Source organism: Pleurodeles waltl, chromosome 3_1 (genome assembly GCF_031143425.1).
Source record: "Pleurodeles waltl isolate 20211129_DDA chromosome 3_1, aPleWal1.hap1.20221129, whole genome shotgun sequence".
In the NCBI taxonomy this organism is placed as follows: domain Eukaryota; kingdom Metazoa; phylum Chordata; class Amphibia; order Caudata; family Salamandridae; genus Pleurodeles; species Pleurodeles waltl.
The window spans coordinates 799,269,631-799,292,547 of record NC_090440.1 but is presented as its reverse complement, the minus strand read 5'-3'; the positions used below and the strand labels follow the sequence as shown (position 1 = coordinate 799,292,547).

The 22,917-nt window shown below is 42.9% G+C and overlaps 1 protein-coding gene across 3 annotated transcripts in view; it reads right to left on the bottom strand.

The window, feature by feature from the left end:
• STK33 (serine/threonine kinase 33) overlaps positions 1 to 22,917 on the bottom strand; it is a 788,409-nt gene that overhangs the window by 703,667 nt on the left and 61,825 nt on the right. The gene's annotated exons all lie outside the window — the stretch shown is intronic.

Sequence of the window (22,917 nt, the reverse complement as noted above, 5' to 3'; positions counted from 1 at the left end):
TGCATGTATCTGGAATGTCCAGTGTTGCTATAATCACAGTAAACCATTAACAGGGTTTCAGGGAGGCTGGCAAGGCTGTGGCTGCACACAGCAAATTATGAAATGCTGGTAAGTACATTAGAGTACTGGTGGTAGAGTAAATGCTTAATGCTATATGACAATAAAACGGTTGGTATAGGACACATGAGGAATAGGCTGGCATGGAAAGGCCTTGTCATTGGCAGGTGTAGGCTGTGGAAAGTATTAATGAGAGCACAATTAGACCCTGATTACGAATGGGCTATTATTTCCCCACCACTGGAGCTACAGGTATAGTGGGTACCAGTAACTCTGGAGGCAGGGAAAACCCAGCCAGTTATAAGATGGACACTGGGGTTCTACAAAAACCCAATCAATTATAAGATAGACACGGGTTCTACTAAGAAATAAGGATTTAAGAGAGATGAAGGGGATTGATACGAGCTGAGGAGGATTCAGTAATTTTAGGTCACATTCTCCAGGCAATTATGCATTTGATTCAGACCTTCGCCAACAGGTTTCAAGACTCCAGTTGAAAGTGAAAATCTCATAATTTCAATTTGGCCAGTAACTGCTGCTATGGAACTCATCAGAATTAGGTGATCACTCCTTATGAGGGCCTCAGTGATCAGTTTCTTGTTGGTAATGTTCTCTCTTCTTCCTTAGAGTCACTACTGGTGAGCAAAACCATTCTGAACCGAGTTACTCCAAGGTTCTTTCCGAACGGTTGTGCAGAGGAAATTACACGCTGTGAAAAAAAAAAGATTCGTTTTGAATCACAAACTTTGTTTAAGTAAGAGAGCTGATATTTAAGCCCAGGTTTCTTTGTTATACACCGTGCAATTTAGTCTCCAAATGTTTGGTCGCGCAAAGAAAATTACACACTGCAAAAGAAGATTTGCTTTGGATCACATACTTTGGTCAAGTAAGGAAGCTGAGATTTGAGCCCTGGTTTCTTTGTTATACACCATGCAATTTAGTCTCTACAGATTTGGTCTTCAATGTCCAATTTAATAACAAAGTGTATTGTTTTGTGCTCAGTTCTATTGTGAGCAAATTTAGTACACTATGTTCCATAAACACATGCATCATACTAAATCATTTAACAATAGATGTAGCAAATGGATTTAAAGAAAAACGCACAGTATGTTATGCTATTTAGATTTAACCATCATTTGACCATCAACTCCATTTTGCATGAGTGATTCCATTTTGTGCCCTGCTGCAGTTGCAGGGTAGCGCAGGTATTTTTCCTTACAAAACATGTTTTTCTCTTCATCGGCGAAGAGCCGGACAGTGCAGAAACCTATTGTGTGGGATGTGGACAAGATATGAGTTCACAAAGCTGAGACTGTTTTTATCAGAGGAATGTACAAGTCTGTCTCAGAAGAAACATTGGGATCCTGACCGGCTCCTATGGTGTTTTTGATGCAGATGAAGTACAGCCAGAGTTTAATTTCATTACAGAGGGTAGGGGTTTCTAGAACCTTCTTCTTGAGGTGGTTTGAGGTACAAAAGATGGGGAGACTTGGCGCTAACACAGGAACTGGCCTGTGGAGCAGACGCTCTGCCCAGGATCTTTGTGATCCCAATCGGGGGTCTCCTGCCTTGGCTGATCAAGGAGTCCCCAGTCTCGCTGGCGGAGATGATGTCAACCCCCATGGTGATGTATTTTAAATCTTGATCATTTAGCTTATGTATACATGCTATGTTAACACATTGCACATTTCTTTCTTTTAAATCTTGGACACTTGATATATGCATTCATATTTGTATATACACATGTTTGGTTACATTTGAGTTATATGCTTATTCTTACATATTTGTAGGACTTTTATTTGATATTTTGGAAGTGCCTTCATAAATTAATTATTTAGACTAAGAGTGCGGCATTGTGTCCTCTTAGTTAAAGTGAGAGCAATACAATGTAGTGTAAGGGAAGGCAACACACCTTATTTTATGTCAATGCTGTTGACTTCCTTTAAGTTAACAAAAACAGGCCATTACTAGGAGCTGCTTTACACTAAACTGATGGCAATGAAAAAAGATTAGCAAAACAAAGCAACCCACATTGGATGTTCTCAGAGGTCACAGGTCTCCATCAAACACATGGGAAGCACAAATCAGCTGGCAACGGAGAGACAATAATTTACATACAGTACAATGAATGGCCTGAAGCAAAAGCAGGCACACTTCCGTCTACTCTGTACTCGCAGCTGTCATGGCTTCATACAAAAAGCCCACAACACTATTGGGTCTCTGGATGCCTTAAATGACTTCCAAAGAATGAGCTGTGCAACCTGTATAGCCTTCATGTGCTGCCGCTGTACCGTCTCCTTAACCTTTGTGACTACACATGAAAATCTTTCTGAGAGGAGAAAAGGGTATACAACCTAAATCAAACGCTGATATACAACATTAGACACAGCCTCTCTGTAAGGACACTACTTGTTGTGTTTTAAAAAGTGGACAAAAGAATGATGCACTGCCCCCTGCAGGGAAGGGAGGCCGGTACACTGGGAGAGAAAGGAGGAGCATGTTGGGTAACAATGGCCAAAGTGCATTAAACAAGCACTGTCAAAGCCAATAGGTCTCGCCTTTGGGACCTTAAAAATATTTAGACCTGCAGCATATTATCCAGGCTGTTACAACATCTACTGCTACTTCACATGTTACTGGTGAACGGCCACACACACCAAAAGATGGGCTTCTGTGCTATTTAATGAAAATATGATAAAATCTCTCCTAAATTCAAACGAAGAAATGCAGCATATAATGGAGAAAGCATGGTGAGACGTACTCCTAAGGAGTGGTGGAGTCAGAATATGGAACGGGGTATTGCTATCTCATGAAATATGCAACAGTGAGAAAGGGGAAAGTGTACCTTATTAATAAATATTTGGAAGCAGTGCATATATATCGTAAACCTTAAGGAGGTCTAGTAAGGGGCTATTATGTTTCTTGCCTAAGTGTAATAAAGTATATCAATGTTAGCCTGGCCTATGCGGCAATTGCATTAGCTCTTCCCTGAGCCGGGGCTGACAAATGAATGTGTGTTGTGCTGGTCTCCGGGGTGACCAGAGACTTTCAGTCTAGCTAATTCAATCCGTCCGGCTGCTTCCATTGCACATGAAGGCACATTTTACATAAATTAAGACAGACAACTAAACATGCAAACACAGCTATGCTTCAGAAGAAACAAAAACAATGTGTTGATAACTGGATTTGTGCGCAAGAAGCCAAAAAAAAAAAAAAAACACCTCATAAAGTGCTAAAGTGTAATCCTAATAGTTGAAAGCGCTACACAAATGTCAAATCACTACATACACAAACAAGTATTTGCAATGCAGTGGGTCTCGCATTTACCTGAGTTAAAGCTATTAGCATTGTAAACTCCTAACCAGACTTTTCTTGCCATCTAAACTGAAAAGTAACACAGTTTCACATAAGAGAGCCGACAGCCACCATAAGCGCAAAGCAAACACACAAAAGAAAACAGAAGTCCGCTCGACAGGAGCTGCAAAATGAAAAATGAAAATTATAATAAACAGTGTTTATTATCATTTTTATTTTTCAAGGGCGGGGCCCGGAGCACTCCCCTCAGTGCGCATGTATGTTTGACTGGCCGTCTCAGGCCGGCCAAACATACATGCACACTGGGCTCTGTCCAACTCAGCACTGTGTTGCCTGGTTGGAGAGCAGGCAGAGGCTCCCACTCTGCCTTGGAGTGCCAAGCCAGGGCTCTTCGGCCAATCCTAACGTTGCTCTCATGCGAGAGCAGCATCAGGATTGGTCACTGGGCAGGCTGGGAGCCTGTGCCTGCAGCGAATGGAGCGGGAGCCACAGGAGCGGCAAGGCTGTGGCTGCAGAGAAGAGTTTCTTTTTTTTTTTTATTCCTTTATGTTGCTGTGCCCCGCACTGCAGCTTTGCCCCTACAGGAGCTGCCCCTGGCTTGCATATATTGTTAAAAAACATCATATGACAAGCAGATAACATGAGAGTGGCTTAAGCGGCAGTGGAAAGAGAGAGCAAAGAAGATTTGTATGATTAATAAGTGAGAGGAACATAATATTTTGTTAAATAATTAATATTTTTTGGGCTTTCAAAACAGAGATAAGAGAGAGTGTGTGTGTGCTCCATCAGTGTGAGCGCGCATAAATCCCAGGTGAAACCCAACAGACAACTCACCATACCCAACTGAAAACACCTGTATCCAACAATTCATCAGAATATACAGTTATTAGTGGGAGTGTAACACCCCAAATACCCCCTTGAAGCTACGCCACTGAGTGGGAGTGAGGATGAGTAAAAGAGAGAATGTGACTTAGAGTGAGTGAGGTACCGGGCAATTTAGGCTTGCAGAGAGACAGGAAGTGAAGAAGTAAACACAGCTGCCTTTTCCCAAACACCCTTCATGAAGCAGAAGCAGGTCTAGAACATGTGGGACACATTTTTAGTGTTCTACTGGAAAAAAAAGGCAAAGAGTAAAACAATATCAAAGGGGCTGGTCCACCTAAAACTGACAGCATGCCTGGTTACATGGACAAAGAGGGAAATACTTAGTAAAAATCCTGAAATGCTGGACTTGTTACAGGGTACAAAATATTATTTTATGAAAGTGTGTTTTTTCCTGGGCAAAGAATGGTTTAACATAAGAATGGGTGTAGGAAAAATGAGGCGCTTGGTGTCCCTGCCACTTGAGAATGCTACAATCATGTCTATGCCTGAGCCCGGGTGGGACTAATGGACAGGGCAGGCCCATGCACTGTAAAGATCAATAGGACCACCATAGGACAGAGTGGAAGAGTACTGTTCCTCCAAAACATGTACTGGTGGGCCCAATGGCACCCCCCTCCAGCGCAATGTAATCACTGGGTTAAGGAGAGGGCACTGTATAGCCATAAAGATAGGGTGGTGGGTAGTTATAAAGTAAGGTTTCATTTTAAGGCGTAGGTTAGCATACATTCACTCTTGAATCTATTTTACTCAATGTAGTGGTAATCACAGAAGTGGTAATCTCAACAGTGGTAATCATTGCAGTGGTAATCACAGTAGTGGTAATCACAGTAGTGGTAATACCTGCAGTGGTAATCTCAGATGTAATATTCACAGTAGTGGTAATATCAGTAGTGGTAATCTCAGTGGTAGTAATCCTAGTAGTGGTAATTTTAGCACTGGTAATCCCTGCAGTTATGTCATTGATGGTAATCTCACAGGTAATCCCTGCACTGGTAATCTCGGAGGTAGTAATTACAGTAGTGGTAACCTCAACAGTAGTAACCCCTACAGAGGTAATCTCAAATGTAGTAATCACAGTAGTGGTAATATCAGCAGTGATAATCCCTGCAGTGGTATTCTCAGAAGTAGCAATCACGGTAGTGGTAATTCAGCAGTGGTAATCCCTGCAGTGATAATCTCAGAGGTAGTAATCACAGTAGAGCTAATATCAGCAGTGGTAATCCCTGCAGGGGTAATCACAGCAATGGTAATATCAGCAGTGGTAATCCCTGCAGTGGTACTCTCAAAGGTAGTACTCACAATAGGGATAATCTCGGCAGTGGCAATCCCTGTTGTAGTAATCTCAGAGATATTATTCTCAGCAGTGGTAATCCCTGCAGTGGTAATCTCACAGATATTAATCACAGTAGTGGTAATCCTTGCAGTGGTAATCTCAGAGACAGTAATCACATTAGTGGTAATCTCAGCAGTGGTAATCTCAAAGGTAGTAATCATGGTAATCTCAGCAGTGGTAATCCCTGCAGTGATAATTGCAATGGTGGTAATCTCAGCAGAGGTAATCCCTGCACTGGTAATCTCAGAGGTAGTAATCAACGTAGTGGTAACCTCACCAGTGGTAACCCCGGCAGGGGTAATCTCAGAGGCAGTAATCACAGTAGTGGTAATAGCAGTGGTAACCTCAGAGGTAGTCATCACAGTAGAGGTAATCTCATCAGTGGTAATCTCAGAGATAGTAATCACAGCAGTGGTAATCCCTGGAGTGGTACTCTCAGAGGCAGTAATCAAAGTAGTGGTAATATCAGCAGTGGTAATCTCAGAGGTAGTCATCACAGTAGAGGTAATCTCAGCAGTGGTAATCCCTGCAGTGGTAATCTCAGAGATAGTAATCACAGCAGTGATAATATCAGCAGTGGTACTCTCAGAGGCAGTAATCACAGTAGTGGTAATCTCAGCAGTTGTAATCCCTGCAGTGGTAATCTCAGAGATAGTAATCACAGTAGTGGTAATCACAGTATTGGTGATCACAGAATTGGTGATCACAGAATTGGTAATCACAGTAGTGGTTATCACAGTAGTGGTAATCTCTGCAGTGGCAATCTCAGAGGTAGTAATCACAGCAGTGGTAATCTCAGCTCTGGTAATCCCTGCAATGGTAATCTCAGAGATAGTAATCACAGCAGTGGTAATCTCAGCAGTGGTAATCCCTGCAGTGGTATTCTCAGAGGTAGTAATCACAGCAGTGGTAATCTCAGCAGTGGTAATCCCTGCAGTGGTATTCTCAGAGGTAGTAATCACAGTAGAGGTAATCTCAGCATTGGTAATCCCTGCAGGGGTAATCCCAGAGGTAGCACTCACAGTAGAGGTAATCTCTGCATTGGAAATCTCTGCAGTGGTAATCTCAGAGGTAGTAACCACAAAAGTGGTAATTCAGCAGTGGTAATCTCTGAGATAGTAATCACAGTAGTGGTAATCACAGTAGTGGTAATCCCTGCATTGATAATCCCTGGAGTGGTGATCACAGTAGTGATTATCTCAGCAGTGGTAATCCCTACAGTGGTAATCTCAGAGGGAGTAATCCCAGTAGTGGTAATCTCAGCAGAGATAATCCCTGCATTGGTAATCTGAGGTAGTAATCACAGTAGTACTAATTCAGCAGTGGCAATCCATGAAGTGGTAATCCCTGCAGTGGTACTCTCAGAAGTAGTAATAGTGGTAATTCAGCAGTGGTAATCCCTTCAGTGGTAATCTATGAGATAGTAATCACAGTAGCGATAATATCAGCAGTGGTAATCATGCAGTGATAATCCCTGCAGTGGTAATCCCAGAGGTAATAATCACAGTAGAGGTAATCTCATCAGTGGTAATCCCTGCATGGGTAATATCAGACGTAGTAATCACAGCAGTGGTAATCTCAGCAGTGGTAATCCCTGCAGTGGTACTCTCAGAGGTACTAATCACAGTAGTGGTAATCTCAGCAGTGGTAATCGCTGCAGTGGTAATTTCAAAGGTGGTAATCTCAGCAGCAGTAATCTTTGCACTGGTCACTCAGAGGTAGTAATCATAGTAGTGGTAACCTCAGGAGTGGTAATCCCTGCAGTGGTAATCTCAGAGGGGATCATTTCAATGTAGTAGATTCTATGTAGCGATATATAGATTCCGTTGTATTTTAGGTGGTGACATACAACCCTTCGTGCTGGGGCCTCCGTCTGATATGTTCATAGCATTTGCGAGTAAATAACGCTTAAACATTTTCTGTTTATAAGGGCTTCCCTGAAGAACTTTTAAACCATTTCCTCCTCAGCGAGAAAAAGGACCTCTAAACTGAGTACAGCACAGAGCCTTCCTGAGAGGCACCCTCCGTCATTGGTTTCATTTTTACTCAGCAGATTAGGGCTTTATAAAACAATGGGACTCGGATAGAATCTATTTTACAAGCATTTGCAATGCAATGGGTCTCGTTTGTGTCCTCGTTTCAAAGCTATTAGCAGCAGATTAGGGCTTTATAAAACAATGGGACTCGGATAGAATCTATTTTACAAGCATTTGCAATGCAATGGGTCTCGTTTGTGTCCTCGTTTCAAAGCTATTAGCATTATAAACTTCTAACCGGACTTTTCTTGCCACATCAACTGAAAAGTAAAACAATTTCACATAAGCAAGCCGACAGCCACCCTGAGCGCAAACCAAACACACAAAAGGAAACAGAAGTCCGCTTGCAGTGAAATTTATTGGCACAAGTGCAATGATCCATGTAACCAGCAAAAGTGCAAATATCCATGTAACAGGGTCGATGTCATTAAAGTGCTCGACTTTTGCCCAGCGACATCGCGCTGCTTACGAACGAAAGAGAAAGAGTAGTGCAGAAACCATACGGAAAACATGGAGCCTCGTATGTTTTCAGTAGTTGGCCAGTGCGCTTGAGGAGGGCTAAACACCAGAAAAGGCATGACCTATGCATGCCTTACAGTAATGAAATCAAGCAAATTGTAAAAGGCATGCCCACGAATTAACCAAACAGATGGGCTTGACAGGGGTGTAGTAAAAAGCCCAGAGAGAGATTACACTAGGGGTGGAGTGCTTGGCGCTCGACCATAAAAACAGTGGGTGCTTAACTAGTAACTTGAGGGCTATGCATTGATCGCTGCTACAAACGATCTGTTTCCCAAATTACCCACACCGTCTATCAAAAATTACACGCAGGTGACTTGAAAAAGTATGGGCTTGGAAAGAGATCTGAAAAATCAAACAGAACATGCACAATAAAAAAATTACTCCGCCATTTCTTTTTTAAAAAGTTGTGTGGACAAAGGGGAGTGTCCCATGCCTGTTGTGGCTAAGATGTTAAAATGCACACAAGGAAAGATTGTTATGGCATGGGACTGAATACACACTGGGTCATGCAATTTGATTTAGGACTCACAGTAGAACAGGCATAGATCTCTTGCAAATAGGCAATGGGCAGGGTTACATTATTAGCCTAGCAGGTGTGGGGGACAGCTGAGGAAGAGGCACATAGACTTAACAAATTACAGTTCAAATTACAGTTCATACTGCTAACGGATAAAGGCACAGGAGTTATTCTACCTGTATATAAAAGGCAGCAAAGACAGATATGATCATCGCGCCATTGACCGCTAGGCCAAAGCAGCTGTTGTGTCGTGGGCCCTAGGCCCACAGTCTGTGTAAATAGAGTACATGGACACCAGGGTGATAGTTACTGCAAATGGCCATGAGCACGTGCACTCGGGCTCTTTTACTAGTAGGGTCACCTGACCAGTGACACCAGTGTTGGATGGGTGTGGGGTGAGTGTAAGGTACACCCCTCAAGGAGTGGCTGCGTAGCAAAACACTAGACTGCGTCCAGCAGGACACTATGGCACGAAATGGACTGCAGCATGTTTCGAACAATGGAAGGAGGTACTGCCACTTATAAGAAGGACATCCAGCAGCGCAAACGTTTAGATTTATACAGTTAAATTATGTATATAGAAATTATCTTACGCCAGCGATGCTTCACAAATTAGATCACGTTCGCCATCATTAAGCTCTCCCACTACCTCCCACTCCAAGGTGGTGTTCAGGTCATGCTGAACTTCGTCATATACCCTCTACCACCTTCAGCCTTGTTCACTTGAGCGCTGTCTAGACTCAACCTAAAAAAATAATAAATGGATGGAAGTGAGCCAATCAGCCTAGCAGGAGAGGGGCAACACAGAGGGACAATCACTGAAATAATCATATCCAGTGAGGTGATTGCCACCTGTAAAGCCAGCTCTCACCGGAAGTATGCTTGTGGCATATGTTTACAGGAACTAGCAGCGTCACATGATCTGCTAAATGTCGGGTGGGCCGATGGGTGAAACCTTCACAAACAAGAGAGGACAATATAGTCTGAGTATTACCAAGCTGCATCACATTACACGTGCCCCCCCATCCCCTCCCCGGGAAACTGGGTCCGGCATACAGATGAAAACTAGAAACAAATACAGCCGTTTGTTTACATTTTGCTGTTTTATAAGAGCTAAACTGTGGTAGGTGAAAAACAAGCCCACAGAGTAGCCCCGATTATACCCCACTATCCCCACCCCAGCGCGAGAGGCAGCAGCAGAGCGGGAGGTGCAGAGTGCCTCTGGGAACTGCAGGCTATATTTGGCCCTGAATTTCCCTGCTCCCGTTGGTAAAGCGCTCAGTGAGGCTGGTGTCTATGTATTTTTTTCAACAAAAAAACATAACGGAGCAGTTAGTGCTCTGAGCCATAAAAGGTAAGTGCATGGGATCTTAGAAAGCTACGGAGATAAACACCGATCTGAACAAGCCCAAAGGGTGACCCCGGCTTTGCCCTGTCCCTTCTTCCAATGAGCAGCCCGCAGAGCCCGAGTGATGAAACAAAGTCAACCAGGAGAGAGAGTGAGCGTTTTCAGCTCTTCAGAACAATGGCAGCGCACCATTCTTTGTGTTGGCCTCGAGGACTGCCAACCCGGGGCAGCCGCCATCGCCCTTCACTTCGGAGCAGCCTCTGTCGGGGCCAAAGCTACTGGCAGCACCCATCCATGCCCGCCGCTGAGGGGCCACCAAGAGATAAACTGCAACACACACATGACTTCCTCAAAAAAAAAAAAAAAACATTAAGCGCAGCATTTGTGAAGCAGGCGCCATGCTGATACAAGAGCCAAGGAAAACAAAAACAGCAGTGCGCAGAAAGGAACCTAAATTTAAAAAAATAAAATAAAAAAAAAACAGTAAGGCCACGTATAACAAGGGTGGTCTCCTCGGAGGGTATGAAACACCAGAAGGCAGGACATATTAAGCATATTCACCAAACAAAAGCAGGCATTTACGAAGGGCACTAAAACAAATGGAAAAGATGGGAGGTTCTTCAAGCCCACATTTCAGATACAGCATGTCTCTAAGGAGACAACGCTGCCTAGGCAAGACCTCAAAATATGGGAACTGTGATGCTGTGTGCAATGGAATTGCGGGGTGAGTAAGTGTGGGGCATGGTCAAAGGTGTGGCTAAAACACTAAATATTCTGAAACCTTTTTCCATCTTTCACGTTCAGGTAACTACTTATAAAATCAGACACAGTTTCAAGGACAATTAAATCCAAGATAAATTAATCAGTGGGAACTGCACTATCCTACATTATGTAGCCTCTATCAGTTAATGCACTGCCCAGAGAGCCTCAGCACTCAATCCTGGTTGGTGCAGTAGAGACTAGAGATTCAGGCATGTTTGGTGCTACAAGGTCCCAGTCTGTGACAGATACCACTGTGAAGATGTAAGTCATTATTTTAAACTTGCATTACACACAGTATAAGGTAGGTTAGTACACAATGTGCAGAAAGGGTTAAGACAAACAAGTGCTTCCAAAATATAGATTTTAGGAATACCCGGAACCTACAAAGTGCAATTTTTTTTAGAACTGTCTTTTAAAAGCACACACTTCACAGCTTAGCTGGTAGCTCCCTTACAATACCTCTCAAAAACAATAAATTTGTCATCAGGAAGCTTCAAATGATTCCATTAATTAAAGCCATTACGGCCGTCCAAGCACCCTTCACATTTGCAGATTAACCAGTTGCGCATATTTACATTTCTTTCAGCAAGGAGGCACCCTAGCAAGAAGGCCTGTTCATCTGTCTGCCCTGCCCTATGTTTCACAGCACAGGAGGGTCTCTGCCTTACACTGCAGCTGAAGCATTTCAAGTGTCATAATTAACCGTCCCGGGACAGTTGTCTTTTCACAAAAAGTAGAACTGTTTTTCTAAAATGTAAAAGGTATGGGCACACCAGGCCCATCAGATCACCCCCACTTTGACCACTGGTAGGCAGACGGGGGGAGAGCACATGAGGCTTAGTTCATTATTCGAGCCTTCAGAGACTCATCCAGCTGTATTCTTTAGCAGTACTAAGCAATGCTAAAGATAGACAGGCATATCCACAAACATAGTAACACTGTCTCAGAAAATGTACAATACTCACATACCATAAACAAATCCTATACACATTTCATCCTTTTACCCAGCTACCACACAATGGCACCTTCATTCTCACACAAATCAGCACTCTGTGTTATAACACTAACAAATGCACACAGCACCAAAACAACACAAAGCAACATTATACATAACTTGAATCCTTCTAGACACATACTCCCTGTTCATACAAAACACCAGCTCTATTCTCTACTTGCCCTGAACACACCCCTTCCTGTCACCACCAAACCTATATTCAGCCTTACATCATATCATCCAACACCCTCACCTTTTTACCGAAAACACACGGCCAAACAATTCTTACACTCCACTCCACCACACATATTACCTGTTCCAGTTATCAAATCTAACACAAACACTCATAACTCTTGCCCATCCCCTCTCACAAGCCACATACACTATTTTCCAAAACACATCACCACCCACTTTACCATTCAACTTCCACTCGCCAATAGTACTTTTCATACAAAGCCTTCTCGGAAAACCAAATCACTACATCAATATTTCCTCTCACTACTCCACAAAACCAAACCAAAACACAACACACACGCACACACACCAGCACATCAAAATCTCACCCACACATACTTTCGGTCACAAATTAAAAACATACACCCACTCACACTCTCATGACCACACAAATACACATCCTAAACCATCTTTACTTCCAAATTTTCATTCTTCACAAACACCTACCATAAATACGCCCAACAGAACAACTCTTTCACCCAACTCTCATCCATTGCACAATTTAGAGCCTTAAAATATGACCCACATGCTACACTACCATCCCTAGCCCATACATACCCTTTCCACCCTAAACAGACGCAAACATGGCACTCTTCACAACTTTGCATCTCCATGTCTATTACACAACAAGGCTACACTACAAAAACACAGCTCACTGTCTCACTCTCAATCACCATCTCCACCACCGATAAACGCAGACCCAACAAAATGCCTGCTTGATGAGGACTACAATATACAATAACAACACTACTGCGATCCTCAAACAGTTTACACCAGCACTAATGATACACTTGCTACAAGTTCAAAATATACTGCTCACTCTTCTGCAAAACAAAGCCACAACCCCACCAAAACACATACTCTAAACTGCCTACTAATAAATGCTTCATCAATCTCTAAAAAAACAAGCACCTCATCCACAAACTACTCACTGACACACAACCTGACTTGTTCTTCATAACTGAATTACAGTTGGGAGATGACATGGCTCCAGTGTTGCATGAAGTCATTCCTCCAGGCTATCAAACTATCAGACAAAATCATATGGGCAAAGAAAGAGGTGGACTAGCTGTTATATTCAAGCAAACAATAAATCTCACCAAAACGGATGACATTTCCAGGCAAGGTTGTGAGGCCCTCATCACCAGATGCAACCCTAAATCAACCTCGTCCTGTAACTTCTTCCTCCTTTACAGAACACCACCTAACAATGCAACATTCCTAGACAGACTTTCAAACCTTATAACACTACACTCCAACCTATTTTTTCTAGGTGACCTAAACATTTGGAGCTACAAACCCAATATGCCCCATCCAAAAACAATCACCACTGGTCTAGCCATACTGAACCTACAGCAGATTGTACACAAACCCACACAAAACGCTGCACACATCCTAGCTGTCATTTCCACATATCCAGAACTAGTTACCTTTCAAAGGATTACTCCAATCAGATGGTCAGACCCCCCATTATGTAGCTTTTCAACATAAAACACCACACATCAATACACACACCCAAGACCACCTCGCATGCCTCCACCTATAAACCATGGAACAAACTCAACTTTTGACTACTTAGAAACAAATCTAACATCCAACACAGATCTAGACACAATAAATTCCATTCTAAAAATATGAGTGGCTACAGGAAGCTTTTGATATTCTAATACCACCAAGAACAATAAAATAGAACAAGCACCTTAGAGGAACAAAGAACTAAACAAGATAAACAACAAATTAGAAGGTTGTGAGAAACCTGACTTAAAACAAACAGCAATCAAGACAAACTTCACCTTCGCAAACTTAACGGCATTTACTAATCAACAATAAAAAAATTAAAAAAGTATTATTCAGAATTCGAAATGCTACAAGTGTAAATAAATAATTTTTCAAAATTCTCACAGAATTTTGTAAACCTAAATCCACAGAAGGAACTCATCCCATTACTCAAGAATTCACAGACAAACTGCAAATCATTACACAACCAAAGCAGACATGTAGGACTTCTATAGAATCATCAATAATTCTTTAACTACAGGAATCTTTTCAAGAGACCTAAAAAAATGCATAAATACACCCATTAATAATAACACAAACATGGACATGCATTACCGCAACAACTACAGACTAATTACAATTGGACTTTTCCTGGGCAAACTGACGGAAAGAGCTGCAATCACTCAGATGCCACAATTCATTGAAGATAACTCCATACTTTTAGAGAAACAAACTGGATTCTGCCCAGGAAGAGGTACATGATCTGCCCTCATCCCCATCCCCATCTGGAATGACCTTAAAAACACAGTAGACTGGAATGGGATTGCTTAACTACTTCTCTTGGACCGCTCAGCTACCTTTGACACAGTTGACCATGACATCCTAATACAAAGACTCTATGAAGCCGGCATAGAAGTTACTGTTCTCGACTGGATCACATCCTACCTTCAAAAACAGAACAAATGGCATCCACTACTCCCCCTTTTTCGTCTAAACCATACTTCACTATAGCAGGGATCCCTCAAGGCTCTATCATCTAACCCTTGCTTTTCAACATGTACATGAAGTCAACATTGGCAAAAATCTATGAATTTCAGCTCACATGCTACAACTATGCAGATGACACAAAATTAACCCTTAAACTGTAATGCTCCAAAGACAATGGAAACTCAAAAATGTTCAGTTGCCTCTTGAGCCTTTGATCAGTGGATGACATGGATCCATCAAATTAAAAGCTTCTAAAACGGAAATAATCACATGTGGCGCCTGGAAACATTATGACCCCACCCTGCGCCTGGCCTGATAATCTCGGACACACTCCTAAAATATCTAAGGAAGTAAGCAACCTTGGAATTACAACAAGTTAACAATGAATGCCCAAGTGAACAAATTAGCAAGATCCAGCTTCATCACCATGAAAATTTTGCGACACATCTTTCACCACCTGGGACTTCCAAACAAAGTGCAGGCTTCTGTCTATTGTACTGTCTAAACTTGATTAGGCTAATGGCCTTTACCGCGGATCATCTCCATCAACTATGAAAAGACTACAATGGCTTCAGAACTCTGCTGCCAGACTACTCCTACATGTAAAGCCACAAGTCCACATCTCCACTGCCTTGAGGGCCCTACATTGCTTACCAGTTGCCAGAAGATCCACCTTCAAGCTGCTTTTGTCACCCAAAAAGCAATAAGTGGAACAGGACCACATCAGGAATAAAATCACCAAAAACAATCAACAAAGGAACCTCCGCTCAAGATTGGCACTTTATCTCAAATCCCCACCATCCAAGAAAAGGACCATAGGTGGTACATCATTCTCTGCGCAGACTATGGAATTCATTACCCTCAAATGTAAGATCCACGGATAACTATCTTATCTTCACGAGACTACTCAAGAGTTGGCTCTCTCCTACATAACCACCATACTCAAACGCTAATGTACATCATATCCCTGTGTATGTAAACATTTATAATTTTACTATATGTATGTGTATTTCTTTGTACAAATGAACAAGTTACTTACCTTCTGTAACACATTATCAGATAGAGATTCTATCTAGCTGCAGATTCCTTACCTTTAGAATTTTCTGGTGTCAACTTGGACTCCAGACCTTTTGCAGAGCAATACCCTTGAGCACGCTGTCGGGTGGCGTCGTTCGTATCCGTGTGGCGTCGTTGGAGCCACCTGTGACGTCAAGGTTACTATAAAGGCACCACCCAGGCACACGTACATAAGTTCCTTTTCCACGAACTTCCACGCCAGAAGCACAGAGTCATGGAAAGAACTCACAGTTTATCTGTGCAAAAAACTGGTACCCTGAAAGAGACAATCCCTGACCCTAGCAGACGTGTCTGCAGAGCGGGGGCATGGGTGGGTGTAAGAAATCTGCAGCTAGATAGAGTCTCTACCTGATAATACGTTGCCGAAGATAAGTAACTTGTTCATCTGATAGAGACTTCTAGCTGCAGATTTCCTACCTTCAGAATAAACACCCAAGCCATAACCTCCTGGTGCTGAGCTGCAGACAGATCTCTTTACACTAGAAAGTCCTGTAGGACCGAACAGGCAAAGTGCCCATCTCTTTGGATCTGATTATCCAGGCAGTAATGTCTTGCAAATGTGTGCAAGGATGGACATCACTGTCTGACAGGTATCAAGGACTGGAACACCTTGTGCTAATGCAGTGGTAACAGCCTTGCCCCTGGTGGAATAAGCTCTCAAGCCCTCAGGAGGCTGTGTCTTGGCCAGTGCGTAGCAGATCTTAATGCAGAGAATGACCCAGCACGAAATGGTTAATTTCTGCCCTATCTGACCTTTCTTTGTTCCCATACTCCCCACAAAGAATTGGTCATCAACCCAGAACTCTTTTGTTCGATCAAGGTAGAATGACAATGCTCTTTTGGGTCCAGTTGGTGGAGTTGTTGCTCTTCTTTTGAAGGACACGGTGGAGCAAAGAAAGCGGGCAGGGTGATGTTCTGAGCCAGGTAAAATGGAGTCACCACTTTAAGGAGAAAAGAGACACGTTTGAAGTACCACCTTGTCAGGGAACATGGTGAGATACAGCGGTTTAGATGAAAGAGCCTGCATCTCACTCACCCTCCTGGCAGATGTTATTGCCACTAAGAAGGCTGTCTTGATGGTGGGCAGCCAGAGGGGACAGTTGTGCAGTGGCTCAAAGGGAGCACACACAGAAAATGTGAGAACCTGATTCAAGTCTCACTGAGGCATACCAAAGGGCTTTAGGGGAAACATGTACAAGCCCTTTGAGAAATCTATATACAACAGGTGATTTGAATAATGAAGGCTGATCATGCAGACAAAGAAATGCCGATAAGGTGGAGAGATAGCCTTTGAGAGTGCCCAAGGCAGATCCCTGTTGCGCAAGGAAGAATGTCAGAGAGAGAAGCAGAAAGAGGATCAAAAGATCTATCTGTACAAAAATATACAAAATGTTTCCAACAGCAGGCGTATACCATCTTAGTGGAGGGATGCCTGGCTGCCAAAATAACTTTACAGACTTCGGGAGGAAGCTCGAAGGCTGTCAACTTGCTGCCACTAAATCTCCATGCATGAAGGCTCAGAGTTGACAGATTCAGATGGAGAACCTTCCCCTACTTCCGCAACAGAAGATCCTTCCGAAGGGGGAGGATTGATGCTCATTTTCAGAAGCTCAGGATACCAGACTCTCCGTGCCCAGTGCGGAGCCACCAGGATTACTTGGACCCAGTCGTTCTTGATAACTCTAAACAGAAGTGGTATGGACAGAAAGGCGGAAAGGAGGCCTGAGCTCCAGTCACGACGAAAAGCGCTGTAGAGTGAGTGCCGCCTTGGAAACTCCTATTCGCAATACTGCTGACATGGAGCATTCTCTTCGGAGGCAAGCAGATCTAACCAAGGCTCTCCCCACTGCTGAAAGAGTCCTTGTGCCACCTCTGGATGGAGACACCACTCATGATCCGCTAGGCATCGACGGCTGAATTTGTTCACCATGGTGTTCAGAGAACCCGCCACATGTTGAATCACCAGGGATATGCCCTGATGTTCCAGCTATGTCCAGAGGCGCGGAACCTCCTGACAAAGGGTGCACTACCCCACCCCGCCCTGCTTGTTGCAGTACCACATTGCGGTGGTGTTGTCCAAGAACACCTGCACTATCTTCCCTTTTACAAGAGGAAGAAAGGACTTCAATGCTAGTCAGATTTCCCAGAGCTCCAGTAAGCTGATATGGAGTCCCGATTTGGCCAGAGACCAGAGGCCTCTGATCTCCACCTCTCCCAGAAGGTCACTTCATCTCAGAAGTGACGCATCTGTCACTACTGTAAACTCTGGTTGGGGAAGGAAAAGGAGTCTGACTCTGACCCAATTGCGGTTCACTAACTACCACTGCAGGTTCCCTTCGAGATCTGAACTATGTCAGCAAGAATCCCTTGATGCTGTGCCCACTGGAACTTCAGGTCCCACTGCAGAGCCCTCATATGCCATCTGGCATGTTTCATTAACAGGATGCAGGAGGCAGGAGGCCATTAGGCCCAGCAGCCTCAGAGTCTGTCTCACCAAAATCCAGGATAGAGGCTGAAACATCGGCATCATAACCTGAATATCCTGGTCTCCTTGCTCGGAGGATAGGCCCGAAACTGCACTGTGTCCAGAGCGGCTCTGATGAAAGGGAGCATCTGAAAAGGAGTCAGGTGTGACTTCGGCATGTTTATAGTGACCACAAGTGAATGCAGGAGGTTCGCCGTTGTCTGAAGGTGGGCGATGACACCCTCGGGCAAAGAAGCCTTCAACAGCCAGTCGTCAAGAGAGGAAAAGATTGAAACCCCGAACCTGCGCAGATGAGCTGCAACCACCACCATCACTTTGGTGAACAGATGAGGGGTACTGGTAAGGCTGAAGGGGAGCACGATAAACTGGAAGTTGCTTGTGGCCCATCTTGAACCGCAGGTACCACCTGTGGGCAGGTAGGATGGGGATATGGATATACGCATCCTGCATGTCCAATGCTACCATCCAGTCTCCTTGGTCTAGGGCAGACAAGACCTGAGCCAGAGTGAGCATTTTTAATTTTTCCTTTTTGAGGAAGAGGTTGACGTCCCGCAAATCCAGAATATGGTAAAGGGTTTTGTTCTTTTTGGGTATCAGAAAGTAGCAGGAATAACAACCACTGCCTACTTCTGACATCAGGACTCTTTCTATGGCTCCCTTGGCCAAGGGAGCCGTAACTTTCTTGTGGAGCAAAACTAAGTGATCCTTATCAGCCGTTCTTTTGATGGAGGCATTGGGGGAGGGAATAGCCCTTCTGTGTGATCTGCAAGACCCATATGTCCGAGGTTATGGACCACCAGTGACGGAGATGAAATTGAATCTTCCCTCCAACTGGACACACATGGTGTTGCAGAATCACACTAGGAGGGCCTGGACAGAGTGGAGGAGGGGGCTGGGCTATGGACGACTTCTGGCCAGACCCTCTGGGTTTGAAGGTACCAAGTCCGCCTCCCCACGCAAGATGTTGGCCTGGCAGAGGACGGTGGCTGGTCTGTGGGTGGCATGGTACCAAACCCCATCTGTAGCCTCGTAAGGGGCGAAAGTCAGACTGTTGGCGAAGGGGCGCGAAGAGGCCCAAGGGCCGTAGCCCTGAATCCTTAAAGCGCTCCAGTGTCGAGTCTGCCTTTTCGCCAAATAGGCGGGACCCATAAAAGGGCATGTCCATGAGGTTTGCCTGGACATCCCTCAAAAAGCCAGGTGTACGAAGCCAGGCATGGCATCGAAGGGCCACCATAGACGAAATTGCTCTACCCAGTGAGCCAGTCATGTCTAATTGAAATATTGATTTATAGAGACATTGGTGATGGGGAGACAGAGTGAAGCTTACGAGAAAGTAAAATTTACATATTTTTTTAATTTATTTATTTTTTTAATTTATAGATTTCATGTTATTTTTTCTCTAGTACAGTAAGACTAGAACAATAAATCAATAGATATGTAAAGACATAGTAAGAGAATATATGTGCAAGGAATATAATAATGGGTTTAAAAATATGAAAAGTAAAGTTGTATTGTATGAACACAGACTTTCAAGATTTGTAATATTTGATGTTAATTAATAAGTGTACTTTTCTAACATTAATTTATCTTTCACCAATTTTTCAATAGCGAAATGCTTGCTGTTAAATAGTTAAGATAACATTTGCTCATTGTGATATAAAAAAGAAGTATCTAATCTAACAACTTATCGAGGAGCTACGCAATGACCTATGAACATGTTAAGCACAGAATAAAAAACACATACATAAGTGTGTATATATATATATATATATATATATATATATATATATATATATATATATATATACACACACACACATATATATATATATATATATACACACACACATATATATATATATATATATATATATATATATATACACACATATATATACACACACACATATACATACACATACACACACATTTAACTGTGAGTATATATTCATTTGCTAAACAGGCTGAAAGAGTATGCATCTAATTTATTATGATATAGTAACTATGCATATTTCTTAAAAAATGATATATATCTAGAATATACACATAATCAGACTATAAATATTTATCAACACAGGCATATGCAGTCCATTGCTGTTTAAATATATGGTGGTTTATGAAGGAAAGAGACAACTCTTGAGTAGTCTTCTGAAAACAAGATAGTTTTCCTTGGATCTTATATTTTGGGGTAATGAATTCCATAGTATGGCTGCTTGAACAGGGAAGGATTTACCTCCTATTGTCTTTTTCTTGTATGGGGGTGTTTGAAAATGGAGTGCCAATCTTGAGTGGAGGTTTCTTTGTTGAATGTATTTGGTTATCTTGTTTCTGAAGAAAAGCGGCCCTGTTCCATGTATAGGTTTGTGAGTGATACAAAGCAGCTTGAAGGTGGATCTTCTGGCATCCAGTAACCAGTGTAGTGCTCTCAAGGCAGGGGAGATGCGGGCTTGTGGCTTTACATGTAACAGTAGCCAGGCAGCTCGGTTATGAATACGTTGTAGGTTTTCCATAATAGATAGAGATGATCCATGGTAGAGGCCATTGGCATAATCCAGTTTAGATAGTGCAAGAGAGATAGTAGGCTGCACCTTGAGTAAAAATCCAAGGTGGGGGAAGATGCGTTGCAGAGTCTTCAAGGTGATGAAGCTTGATTGTGCTAATTTGTCCTCTTGGTTATTCATTGTTAACTTGGAGTCCATGGTAATTTCAAGGTTTTTAACTTCCTTGGTTACTTAGAGGTGGCCCTAGATCGTCAGGGCAGACGCATAGTGGGTCATAATTTTTCCCGTCGCCACATGTGAGTATTCTGTTTTGGAAGCATTCATTGTGAGATGGCTCCAAGTCATCCACTGATCAAGGGCTCTCAGGCAACTGAAGTTCTGTGAGTGTTCAATGTCTTTGGGGCATTTCAATGTAATTAGCATTTATGTGTCATCTACATAGTTGTAGCATGTGAATTGAAAATCATTGATGAATTCTGGTAATGATATCATCTAGATGCTGAAAAGTATAGGTGAGATGACTGTTCCTTGGGGGACCCCTACTTTTGTGAGGTGGGGTTTGGATGAGAAGGGGGGGGTGAACATATAATATTAGTTCTGTTTTGAAGGTAGGATGTAATCCAGTCGAGAGCACTGTGGAGTCTTTGAATTAAGGTGTAATGGTCAACAGTATCAAAGGCAGCTGAGAGGTCCAAGAGAAGTAGTGCAGCAACTCCATTGTGGTCGACTGTGTTTTTAAGATCATCCCAGATTGCTATGAGTGACGATTCAGTGCCTTTTCCTGAGTGGAATCCAGTTTGGTAGTCTGAAAGTATGGAGTTGTCTTCAATTAACTGTTACATCGGGCGAATGCTGCTCTTTCTATCAGTTTTCCCATGAAATGTCCATTAGTAATTGGTCTGTAGTTGTTGGGGGTCATGCGGGTGTAGGTTTGTTTTCTTTAATAATAGACTTTTTTATGCCTTTTTCAGGTCTTCAGGAAAAGTTCCTGTAGTTAAAGAGTTATTGATGATTATTCTTACAGGTGTGGCAGCAGAAGTGGATAAAAGAATGTTCTTGAAGATGTGTGATGGACAAGGGTCAGAAAGGCAGCTGGAAGGCCTGCTTGTATTGACCAAATCCATAAATACACCTTGTGATTCTTGTGCAGCTTCCCCCAAGTGCCCAGAGGACCTCGAGTGGGAGGAAGAGGACTTGGGGCTCCTCATTGGTTCCCGCAACCTCCTCCTCGACCAGGACTGTGACCTCTGAGGAGTCGTGACCGCCGATTTCGTCTGCCGGGACGCCATTAGCTTCAGTGTCCGCTCCCTCAAAGCTTTCAGAGCCATGGCGCGGCAGGCACAACACGATTTTGAGTCGTGATCTCGATCTAAGCACCAGAGACATACCTGGTGGGGGTCCATCACCAACATGGCCCAGTGGAAATCACCACACGGCTTGCACCCCATCTTCCTAGATGTCATCCTGTATGGACAACAAAAAAATCTCGACAAATGGGTCAAAAAAAGGCCTGTCAAAAAAGACAATGGGTAGCTCTATTCCGGATCTGCGCTTTAAACGGCGCAGAAGGAAAAGAACTGATGTATGTGCCCCTGGGTGGTGCCTTTATAGATGACCATGACGTCACAGACGGCTCCAAAAACGCAGAGGACGCCACATGGATCGGAATGATGGAACACGCAAAGGTACTGCTCTGCAACAATTCAGAATTCCAAGCTGATGCCAGGAAATTCCAGAGGTAAGGAATCTGCAGCTACATGTCTCTATCGATATGTTTCATAACTACGGTTTTTAAAATATATAGATATTTTTTAGGTCTGCTTGACAAATGTACATATTACTTATTGTTACATATACACACACACACATATATTCTATACTTATTATTTTTATATGTCAGATTCAATGCTTATGGTCTGTCTTATTTATCTAGCACAATATGTAATTATTAACATAACTATTTTATCTACAAGCACTTCATTATTGAAATATTCAAGAAAAGATAACATTAAAAAAAAAAGTGTTATAAAAAATACCCAAATTAGCTTCAAGTACAGCAACACTTGAAATTCTGAGTTTATACAATGCAACTGTAAATATCAATACATCATCTTCCTTATAAATATATACCCTTTCGATATAATCGTGTATCTATATATTTATTACTTTATTCCTACTGTAAAAGAGAGAAAAAAATTCACTCTCTCCAATGCACTACTCTGTCTCACCTGATACCTCTGTTAATATATCCTCTTCTTCCACTCTCTGACTCAATCCAAAACTCACTGTACCACTATGATCTAGAAATAACCCTTCCTAGACTCTTCCCTCTATCCCTTCTGGCTCACCCCAGACCTCAGTTTACTA